Source organism: Haliotis rufescens, unplaced genomic scaffold, assembly GCF_023055435.1.
Source record: "Haliotis rufescens isolate VD_foot unplaced genomic scaffold, xgHalRufe1.0.p SCAF_8, whole genome shotgun sequence".
In the NCBI taxonomy this organism is placed as follows: domain Eukaryota; kingdom Metazoa; phylum Mollusca; class Gastropoda; order Lepetellida; family Haliotidae; genus Haliotis; species Haliotis rufescens.
Window position 1 is genome coordinate 14101334 of NW_025964372.1, and position 11967 is coordinate 14113300.

Below are 11967 nucleotides of genomic sequence, written 5' to 3' on the forward strand. Positions count from 1 at the left end.
TATTTACAGTGATACATGTGGAAACAAACAAAGGATATTTGACCGGTATGTTTTGGTGTCTGACATGTAAAACTCGTTAACATTGACTGTCCAGCTATTATTCCCTGATTGGTTTGATAGATACCTCTATTTCATGCACTTGGGTTACACCAAAGTGTGGGACTCATTTACAATGTCTGGGAATACTGCTAGATTTAATCAAATTAGTAGTAATGTACTGACTAAAAAACGTCAAATTTTGCAACATCCCCACGAGTTACAGGAGCAGGATACGGAGTCTTCTCCCAGTGGTCTGAATGTTATAAGAGTCGACCAATGAGGATCTGGCGGTCACATGGTGTTACCAGTCTTGGTTGATGCATGTCATCGAATCCCCATGGGGTAGATCCACGCTCACGATGACAGGGCTGTCTGGTCCAGACTGGATTGTTTTCAGAACGCCAACATATAGATAGTGCTGTGTTAAACCACAAACAAACAAACAAACATTGTGGTGGAGTTCACCTTGAGGTGATATTGCTTGATCTCGTCAAAGCGATATATCTCGCTGATCCCAGTTTTTGGATGACTGACTTGCACATATGCCCCTTTAACGTACCGATTTCGTTTTTTTCTAATGACTGAGTGATGTTACGAGTCGATTCCCAAATTGAAACAATATGTTAAGTCAGAAATCTGTACGGAAAAGAACTTATAATTAATGTGAAACCAACGAATTGAGTGAAGTGATATTTAAAGTCACATCGGCAATATTTCAGCCATACAGAGACGAGAAGTTATAGATTAATAATACATATATAGAGACTAAATGAAAACCTGTCCTCGATGGTCAGAAAGTAACACAGATTAATATTTAATACTTGTATTCAACCATAAAAGGATATTACTATATGTAACAATACAAAATGAAAAAGGGGTATAGATCGCCAGCAACTGAAGGTAGATCACCATACTAGTGTGAGGATATGTAAGACAACATCAGGAGGACAAAATATTTACGCTCCATCAACCATACCGCCGTCATATAGCTGGAATATTGCTGAGTGCGGCGTTAAATAACAAACAACCCACCCTTTGAGGGAACGCATGTCTTTCACGTTTACAACTTTGGTGAAACCAACGAGCACGAGTATGGTGCTGACAAACCAAAAGATCGTAATCTGGGATTCGTACCTGTGATGATCTTTTTTTGGACTCAACTCTGTAAGACGAATTGTGGGGCCTGAGACGAATGACACACTCATGGCCCCGCCTTGGATTAGGGCACAGGAACATGTACGCATTGACACAGCTGTGTGTTATGGAGATAATAAAGAAGAGATCAATGAAATCGGCAATAATCCGGTCAAATGGGTTTCAATATGAATTTGTGCCAATAGGATGTGACGTCATCACGTCACGGACTCGTGGACAAAAAGGGAAATGTCCGAGTATCACGCAAAACCTCATGCAATGTAGACATGTAGAAAGTAGTGGTTGTTTTGTTGTTGTTTCATACTATTACAGCATGACCGTACAATTGGCGAATGCATTTTAATAAGAAATATTAAATACTACACCATTTAGTTTGGTGTCCGAAGCGAAATGAGAGATGACATTTCGCAACTGGTATTTATTTTAATAGAGGGTTCCCAGATAGTTAGACAGGCATACAATTTCATTGTTTTAATCAGAAATTCAAATTAGAATATTATTCAGTGACACCCATATTTACTTTGTATACAGAAGATAGATTCTCTTATTTTTTAGTATTTACAGGCAACCATCATATAACTATATAATGGTCCACACTCGACCATATTCGAAACCGAGTTAAATCCATAGCTACGGGTCGGAACTCCAGACTGCCCATTGCCTCGACTTGGTACACACGACTAATAGATATGTCCCAGTCAATATTACCGCAATGATACATCTTATCAGCATTTCATGCAATCGGTGCACCTACGCAAGACTAATATTATGACAGGTCAGCACTTTGACCTAGTAGCAGTAGATAATATCTATTTTAATCGCTGCATGAACAGGTTGGTAGATCAGTCATGTTTTAATATCATTTTAAAATAAAACATAACACTTGGTTTCTTCATAGGTCTATATATGTATGGTTTACAATATTACTAATTATAATGAAAACGAACCATGGAGAGGTGGAATATATAGTGTAAAATAGAGCTACAGTGTAATTGAAGTAAGTGTCAGGCATGACACATTCTTATGGCATAATCTTGAAAGGAATTGGCAATAGGGTAATCTGTATTGGTTTCATACACAATGAACCCTTGGGAACTCGGAGCTCCCATCAACAGTGTATTGATGTCTACTGTACATAGCATCGGTGTGAAGAAACCTTTCTATGATATTTCGTCTATGACAACCTCATGGACACCATGTGTGCCTCTCGTCAAGCTGATCTGTTTCTAGATCCATAATTTCTGCTCTGATTGCCAAAGTAAAAGAACAGGTACTTTGGCCATGAAACTGAACTGAAACTTCAGCTCTATCAATGATCTCATCTCCTTCAATAACCATCAAAATAGCCAATTCCCTTCCTCTGTTTACCCACCTGAACTAGAAATAAAGGAAACTAGTCAGACCGCCTCGTCTGTTTCATATATAGATCGTGATATTTAAATTTAGATCATAAAAAATCAGAATGACAAAAAAATAAAAAATAAAACTCTTTACAAGACTGAATGACAAGGGAGAACTTCAACTTTCCACTGGTCAATTTTCCCCATATTTCGAGCAAAATTCCAGCAGCTCCAGCCTTTGATATTTAAATTTCACAACTTTTGAGGAACTATCGAGCCTGCTCATTCGTCATCTAGGTTACAACATTCAAAGCCCCAGTACAGCTTTTAAAAGGTTTTAAGGTAAACATGTGAATGGCATTTCCAAATTTGACGCATCAGTGACGTCAAATCGGAATCGTACAATCGAGATTTCTTAGGAATATGGGATGGGTTTTGTTGCTTCTATGAACTTGTCAGCTGACTCGGTTGATGCATGTCATCGTATACCAATTGTGTGGATCGACGCTCATGATATTAATCACTGGATTGTCTTGTCCAGACTCGATTATTTACAGACCGCCATCATACAGCTGGAATATTGCTGAGCGCGGCGTTAAACAACAAACCAACCAACCTGTCTGCCTGTCTGACTATCCGTACGTTATAATTTCGTTACCGTAGCACAACTCGAAAACCGTTCAATAGTTTTCAACACAGATTGGCAGATATATGAAACAGATCCTGATGTGCTGCTTTTTGCTATTTATTTTGGGCATGTTTATTTTTCCAGATTTCCATGGAAACAATTTGGACTTAGTCTCAAACTGGGGTGGTAGATTTCGTTTCCGGAACGCAACTTGAAAACCGTGAAAGAATTTTCATCTAAACTTGATACATGTATTAACCAAAGGCTGAAGTGGTGCCTTGTACTATTTAGGATTTTTTTACCTGTTTACATGGAAACAAGTTGGACTTAGGTAGGTAGGTGTCATTTCCGAAGCTGAACTAACGATCTGTTCAACATTTGTCATCCAAACTTGGTACATGTATTAATCAGTGGTTGAAGTGTTGACATTTTGCTATTAAGGGATTTAAGTTTGACTTTGACTCTATTCATAATGGTGTGTTTGTCCGGACCATGATTCTAAAACTAATTGGTATTCTTTCATGAAACTGTGCGCACACATGGTGCCATTTGTTATTAAGTGATTTTAACCATTATTTTTTTTGTCCATTGTCCATGAACAGTTTGACTCTGTTCATATTGCTATGTATCTGACATAGAAAAACAAAGTTCTGAATCTTACTTCCATGTCATTGTTTTGACACCTCAATAACTACTCTTGTATTTTCGCATTTTCTCATAAAGTTGGACTTAAAGTAACAGTAAGATAATTTGTTCTTTCGAATTTGTGGGGACAGGTACTTTTGTCATCTTCTGATGACTCTTGTTTAGTGACTGCCGTCATATATCTGATCATGAAATATCGCGGTGTTAAACAAAGCAACCAAACTAAAGGTAACAATTCACACATTTGCGTCCATGTACATTTATTATCAGGCGAGACGGATTTGTAAAAAACAATCAACTTGCAAAATGGTGACCCGATATCTTTATCTACTTCAGATAAGACTTTCCAGCCAACGTCAGAGGATTGCCACGTTTTGTTTCCACTTTAAAGACTTTGCATTGTTAAATGGTGTTATTCAAGTTCAAATCCTTGGTGTAAAGATATCGTTGTTTCCATAGCAGCCACACAAATGAATAATGCTATGTTTTGTATTTAATATTATATGTATTCGACATGTGGTTTCAAAAGAGAAACCATGTTTTTATTGTATTTTGGTGCCACTTTCTAGTAAACAAAGAGCTAACTGATCTCAACATTTTATATTTATTTTATATATACTAGCATTTTCTTTGTGTTAATAGTTCCACGTCAACATGAACGTTCTGGCTGTGTGTGTAGGCTGGACTGTGATATCAGCTGCATTGTCAGACAAGTATCTGTAATGGGTTTGTTGATGTGACGCCATCGTATTTGTTGTTATTATGCACTCGTAATAGTGATGCTGCTTACATGACTGACGTTTATACGGTTTTGCAACTACATCTACTATTAACTAGTGGAAAAAAGTAACTGTGCTTCATATAAAGTGGTGTAAATGTTATTGAAGTTAATAACATAATAATTTGGTCATTCGTCTGATCAATGTTTTATCATAAGAAATTCATTGACAACACCCATACCTCGGAACAGGAGACAGAGCAACACGTGGTGTAACAACTCAATTAACAAAGTCAGTATACTGGCAAGGCAGCATTCAAGGCACCAGATGATTGATCCAAATGTCAGGGGGCACGGGTGGCCCTGTCGTCTACGGCGCCGCGGTTCGCTTTGCAGAGTTGCGTCCCTTGGCCACGCCAGAAACCTATGATTGTGGGTTCGGATCCCGGTTCGCCCCGATTATGTTTCTAGGTTTGTCAGCACCATATCCGTTCTTGTGGGTTTTACCGAAGTGGTAAACGTCTAAGACCTGCATCACTTCGGGATTTCCTCCCACATTTAGCTGACACGCCGCGATGTAACTGGAATACTGTTAAAAGCGGCGTTAAACCAAACTATCTCACTCACTCCAAATGTCAACCAAAGATTGGCCCAACTAGTGTAACCGGCTGGTTCTGGTCCTGTTGTAGGCGTCGCCCTATCTCATTCCAGACATGTTTTGTGGGGGAGAGGTCCGTAGAAACAGCCGGCGGCCATGGCAGGACAGCAATGTTTTGCTGCCTCTAAAAATTTGTTACAACACGTGCAGCATCTTAGCGGGCATAATCCTGCTGTAACATGAATTTACGTCCCTGCATTTGCAGAACATAAAACATATTCTCGACCGATGTCGAGTACGTTAATAATGATGTGTTGTAGGCCCTCACGAGTTGTGGTGGCATCCCATACAATTGCATTCACACCCCAAAACGGAAGCGTCGCTTAGCCCGTAGACACTTGCACGACCATCAGAGCTGTCCGGATGAGACATGTACTCATCTGTGAACAGCATTCTATCCCAGTCTACGCTCGGCGTGCCTGACGGTAACGTTGAAGCAAAATTGGGCGTATCGCTTGACGTCGGGGTCCCCTCAACCGGTGAGTGAGTGAGTGAGTTACTGTGTTAGGCATTATTTCGCCCATATAGCGACCAAGTTAATATATTCACAATTTAGGCATTTATGCAAAGTATAATTTTAAACCAATTTATGAAACATATTTTAGCATAACAATATCATGTATACAGTTTTAAAACAGGGCTATAGGCCACCAGTTACCAAAGCAAGGCCACCTCGCAGGGGATCATGGGGTCTTACAGTACCTCTGCTTCCTGCATGCTACCTCAGCAGGATTTACGTCATCACTTTAGCTACTGGGGGTTGTGCACAATGCTAGCCAATATTAAAAAAATTCTCATTAATGAGTTGGCTTAAAAACACTGGTGATAGTTACATCGATTATGATAGGATAATGTGTCACACAGGGAGACACTATTTTTACGCTACGTTAAGCTTCTGGACAGAGCCTTCAATAATGTCAGTTGCTAATAGCATCACGCCAATTTAAAAAAGAAGCATTTAATTATTCACATGCATGTTTAAAATTTATTATACAGACCAATTTCATTCAAGTAAATTATGATGAGATGCTTTTACGGCAAGCATGGGTTGCTGAAGACCTATTCTACTCCGGATCTTCATGGGGGACAAGCATGGGTTGCTGAAGACCTATTCTACCCCGGATCTTCAAGGGGGACAAGCATGGGTGGCTGAAGACCTATTCTACCCCGGATTGCCAGGGGTCCAGACCATCGGTCGCCTCTGAAGACAAGCAGAGGTTGCATAGTGTGACCGACTCCATATGAGCAGCATTTAATTACATAAGGGCTTCATGACAGTCAGTGGAAGATCAACCCAGCGATATTGACTACTGCGACATGGCTGAGTCTTCAGTCTTTAAACAATTGACACGAGCGCTTAATATTCAAAATATGTACAAGCGGATCGATTATTCCTTCTTCGCGAGGCAAGGGAGTTACCTGACTTTAAAAGTTAAGTTTCCCCCCTTGCCGAACTAGGCTGGAATTATGCAGACATAGTTTGGCTGGACTAACGACTCTATACATAGTCTAATCAAAATCCATAAACGATATCGACATCCGGCTCATAAACAAGATCGCATGTGCCGTGCCGAATTCGTTCAATAGCAGGATTTGCAGAGTTCCGTCAACTGGGTGTCGACACATATCTTTTGATGTTTTGATGTTTTTACTCAAGGTGCTGAAGTGATATGATGTACTTCGTGAGGTAAAACCCGTTTAAATACAATAAAGAATTTCATTATCGGTGAGATCGTCTTGACTGGGCGCCGCCATTTTGTTTGATGCATATGCAAGTCAAATGAGAGGTGGAATCTGACGCGGGGAGTTAGTTATTCGTGATCATTTTACAAAGGGGGTAAAATATTTTAAGTTTGAACAGGTGATTTGGTCATTTCAAACAACGTGAAGCGTTATTTCATTCAAAATATATATTGGGCGATATATCCAAATGTGATTTAACAATTCCAAGCCCGTTTGGGATGTTATGTTTGGTTTAAGTCAGTGCTTGATTGAAAGAATGCACAGTCTCAAAAAAAAAGGAAACAAATTTGCAATTAACCCAGCTGTCATTCAAAGCAAAGTGGCCCTACATGAAGACTTTGGAATTGCTGCTATTGACAAGGCCTCAAATGTCATAACCATTACATATAAGCATCACTTCATTAATTGTTTGATCAAAAACTTGGTATAAGTAACATATCAAATAATGCCACAATAGACGTAATGGCAATTGACTGGGTTATTGACCATTGTATTACACAATTTTATGATATACTAATATGCCGATTTATATCATATAACCACATGAACCATTCCATTTTTTCGTGCACCTGCCTCGTGTAGCAGGTTGATATTTGAATTAATTGTCTGAGTTGTCTCGAATATCTGATCAGTCAACGGCTGTTACAATATACAAACCTTATTCTAAGTTAAGCTTTAATTAACGCCACACATAAGCAATAAAGCGAGGCTGGAATCCAAGCACAGTCAGTGCATTATACTTGCAAGACATTTGAGGGACGTTATCATTTGTGTGTAAGCAAATATAACTATTTGTTTGTGAATAATTCCTCATTGATTGGTATAAAATGTTTGTAAATTTACCAATGCGGAGATACACTTTTTAAAGAACACATCATCATGTAAAGCTGCACATTTTAAAACTAGAACACGAGATATACACACATACATGGTTTGCACGTGCTTAATATAGGTGCATGTTAGACTAAGTATATATTTCAATGACCCAAATATAGGCGGAAGAACGCATTTCTAAACTGTTTTGTGCCATTTGTTGTGTTGTGTGCCACTATAGTGCCGCCAATGCGCCACTATAGACACTACTGCGCGGCTAACGCGAAGCATCGCACCTTTTGCTCTGTACTTTCATGGCACTGTCGCGAACCTATTTTACGATACAGGGAAATGAACTAATGAAATTTGTCCAGGCGTGGCATTTGGGGAATATTTACCAAAAATGTTGTATGTTGAAGGTAACCATGACCTTTAAATAACATTACTAAATAATTCTAAATCTTATGTTAAATACAGTCTGTCCGGGTTGAGAGGCACAAGGTTTGTTGTCTCGTCACTCTAGATGGGACTGGAGATGGAATTAGCATCAGGATTAATTAAGCTTCCGGTTGTGATGTGTTACTAAGTGCACGTCATCGTTTTGCCGTAATGAGATCATGTTGCGAGTCTTGTTACTCATAAAAAATACTTCCTAGAACTGTTAACTAAGCCCTTGAATCTGTTTCCGAGAAAACAGAATTTCCTGAATCAGTTGTTCGAGGAATACGCCGAGAGCCTTATCATATGTCAGTTTTCTTTCGTGCGTTGTTGCTATGGAAAGAAGATGTAGACCCAAACAAAGGTAACATGATTACATTACATTCAGAGTTTTCTGTGTATATTTCGAAGCAGCATGAGCCGACTACTGGGTGTCTGGTGTATGATGTGTTTGAGTACATGCATGTGTCCTTGTATCCCGACTACTGGGTATCTGGTGTATGATGTGTTTGAGTACATGTATGTGTCCTTGTATCCCGACTACTGGGTATCTGGTGTATGATGTGTTTGAGTACATGTATGTGTCCTTGTATCCCGACTACTGGGTGTCTGGTGTATGATGTGTTTGAGTACATGTATGTGTCCTTGTATCCCGACTACTGGGTATCTGGTGCATGATGTGTTTGAGTACATGTATGTGTCCTTGTATCCCGACTACTGGGTATCTGGTGTATGATGTGTTTGAGTACATGTATGTGTCCTTGTATCCCGACTACTGGGTATCTGGTGTATGATGTGTTTGAGTACATGTATGTGTCCTTGTATCCCGACTACTGGGTATCTGGTGTATGATGTGTTTGAGTACATGTATGTGTCCTTGTATCCCGACTACTGGGTATCTGGTGTATGATGTGTTTGAGTACATGTATGTGTCCTTGTATCCCGACTACTGGGTATCTGGTGTATGATGTGTTTGAGTACATGTATGTGTCCTTGTATCCCGACTACTGGGTATCTTGTGTATGTGTTTGAGTACATGTATGTGTCATTGTATCCCGACTACTGGGTATCTGGTGTATGATGTGTTTGAGTACATGTATGTGTCCTTGTATCCCGACTACTGGGTATCTTGTGTATGTGTTTGAGTACATGTATGTGTCATTGTATCCCGACTACTGGGTATCTAGTGTATGATGTGTTTGAGTACATGTATGTGTCCTTGTATCCCGACTACTGGGTATCTGGTGTATGATGTGTTTGAGTACATGTATGTGTCCTTGTATCCCGACTACTGGGTATCTGGTGTATGATGTGTTTGAGTACATGTATGTGTCCTTGTATCCCGACTACTGGGTATCTGGTGTATGATGTGTTTGAGTACATGTATGTGTCCTTGTATCCCGACTACTGGGTATCTGGTGTATGATGTGTTTGAGTACATGTCTGTGTCCTTGTATCCCGACTACTGGGTATCTGGTGTATGATGTGTTTGAGTATATGTATGTGTCCTTGTATCCCGACTACTGGGTATCTGGTGTATGATGTGTTTGAGTACATGTATGTGTCCTTGTATCCCGACTACTGGGTATCTGGTGTATGATGTGTTTGAGTACATGTATGTGTCCTTGTATCCCGACTACTGGGTATCTTGTGTATGTGTTTGAGTACATGTATGTGTCCTTGTATCCCGACTACTGGGTATCTAGTGTATGATGTGTTTGAGTACATGTATGTGTCCTTGTATCCCGACTACTGGGTATCTGGTGTATGATGTGTTTGAGTACATGTATGTGTCCTTGTATCCCGACTACTGGGTATCTGGTGTATGATGTGTTTGAGTACATGTATGTGTCCTTGTATCCCGACTACTGGGTATCTTGTGTATGTGTTTGAGTACATGTATGTGTCCTTGTATCCCGACTACTGGGTATCTTGTGTATGTGTTTGAGTACATGTATGTGTCCTTGTATCCCGACTACTGGGTATCTTGTGTATGATGTGTTTGAGTACATGTATGTGTCCTTGTATCCCGACTACTGGGTATCTGGTGTATGATGTGTTTGAGTACATGTATGTGTCCTTGTATCCCGACTACTGGGTATCTGGTGTATGATGTGTTTGAGTACATGTATGTGTCCTTGTATCCCGACTACTGGGTATCTGGTGTATGATGTGTTTGAGTACATGTATGTGTCCTTGTATCCCGACTACTGGGTATCTGGTGTATGATGTGTTTGAGTACATGTTTGTGTCCTTGTATCCCGACTACTGGGTATCTGGTGTATGATGTGTTTGAGTACATGTATGTGTCATTGTATCCCGACTACTGGGTATCTGGTGTATGATGTGTTTGAGTACATTATGTGTCCTTGTATCCCGACTACTGGGTATCTTGTGTATGTGTTTGAGTACATGTATGTGTCCTTGTATCCCGACTACTGGGTATGTGGTGTATGATGTGTTTGAGTACATGTATGTGTCCTTGTATCCCGACTACTGGGTATCTGGTGTATGATGTGTTTGAGTACATGTATGTGTCCTTGTATCCCGACTACTGGGTATGTGGTGTATGATGTGTTTGAGTACATGTATGTGTCCTTGTATCCCGACTACTGGGTATCTGGTGTATGATGTGTTTGAGTACATGTATGTGTCCTTGTATCCCGACTACTGGGTATCTGGTGTATGATGTGTTTGAGTACATGTATGTGTCCTTGTATCCCGACTACTGGGTATCTTGTGTATGTGTTTGAGTACATGTATGTGTCCTTGTATCCCGACTACTGGGTATGTGGTGTATGATGTGTTTGAGTACATGTATGTGTCCTTGTATCCCGACTACTGGGTATCTGGTGTATGATGTGTTTGAGTACATGTATGTGTCCTTGTATCCCGACTACTGGGTATCTGGTGTATGATGTGTTTGAGTACATAAGGCAGGGCGGGACAACTTAGGAATGGCCAGGAGTCCGAACTTGACCACACAGAAGGAAGCGAGCTACAAAAACATGTTTTATATCACTGGAAAGCTCTCGAGGAGACGAATCCAAATAATGTGTGTCCCAGTGTGTTCACATGTTCATAAGCTCAAAAATTGGCTCAGAAAATGCATTACTGCAGAAATTTCTGGCCGAATTTTTTTTTTCTGCAGAAATTTCTGGCAGTATTTTTTTTTTCTACAGAAATTTCTGGCCGAATTTTTTTTTTCTACAGAAATTTCTGGCCGAATTTTTTTCTGCAGTAATATTTAGCAGAATTATTTTAATTCAGGAGAAATAAGATTCAATCATTGGATAGTTTAACCTGGAGTTGCTTCAAATGACATTTTTCCTCAAAACAAACATTTTTAGTTCACATGATTACAAGCAATAAAATAAAACTAATTTCGTGAGATATTTCAAAAAATTATTTATTCACATGCTATATTACAAGACAATTTCTTGGGAGACTTTGCACTTTTCATTCTCATGAATGAGTCGTATTTTCTTGGGTGAGGTGATTTTTTCAGAGATGGGTCCTGTCACAAAAGAAAATAGATGTATAGATGAGTGGATCCATATTGTCTAATATAATGGATAATGGCAGCCTATACGCAGCTAGAGTTTAACTTTACAATAGAGCCTGCGGAATAAAATGTATTATGAATGTAAATAGTGTGCTTTACTTACGTTTTCTTCTCAACATACTTGAAATGAATTCTTTTTTTCGTCTGGTCATTGAAAGCTATGTGCACATATTCTGAAAAGATATGAAAAAAACATTAAAATGCTTTTCATTTCAGTAATTAACA

General features: G+C 39.5%; 1 long non-coding RNA gene across 1 annotated transcript; it reads right to left on the minus strand.

Moving 5' to 3' along the window:
* Nucleotides 1–11569: 11569 nt before the first annotated feature.
* LOC125376922 lies at nt 11570–11967 on the minus strand. The gene is made up of 2 exons (XR_007219384.1): nt 11846–11967; nt 11570–11694 (listed from the first exon to the last, which is right to left on the minus strand). It is a non-coding gene; the product is annotated as an uncharacterized LOC125376922 (long non-coding RNA).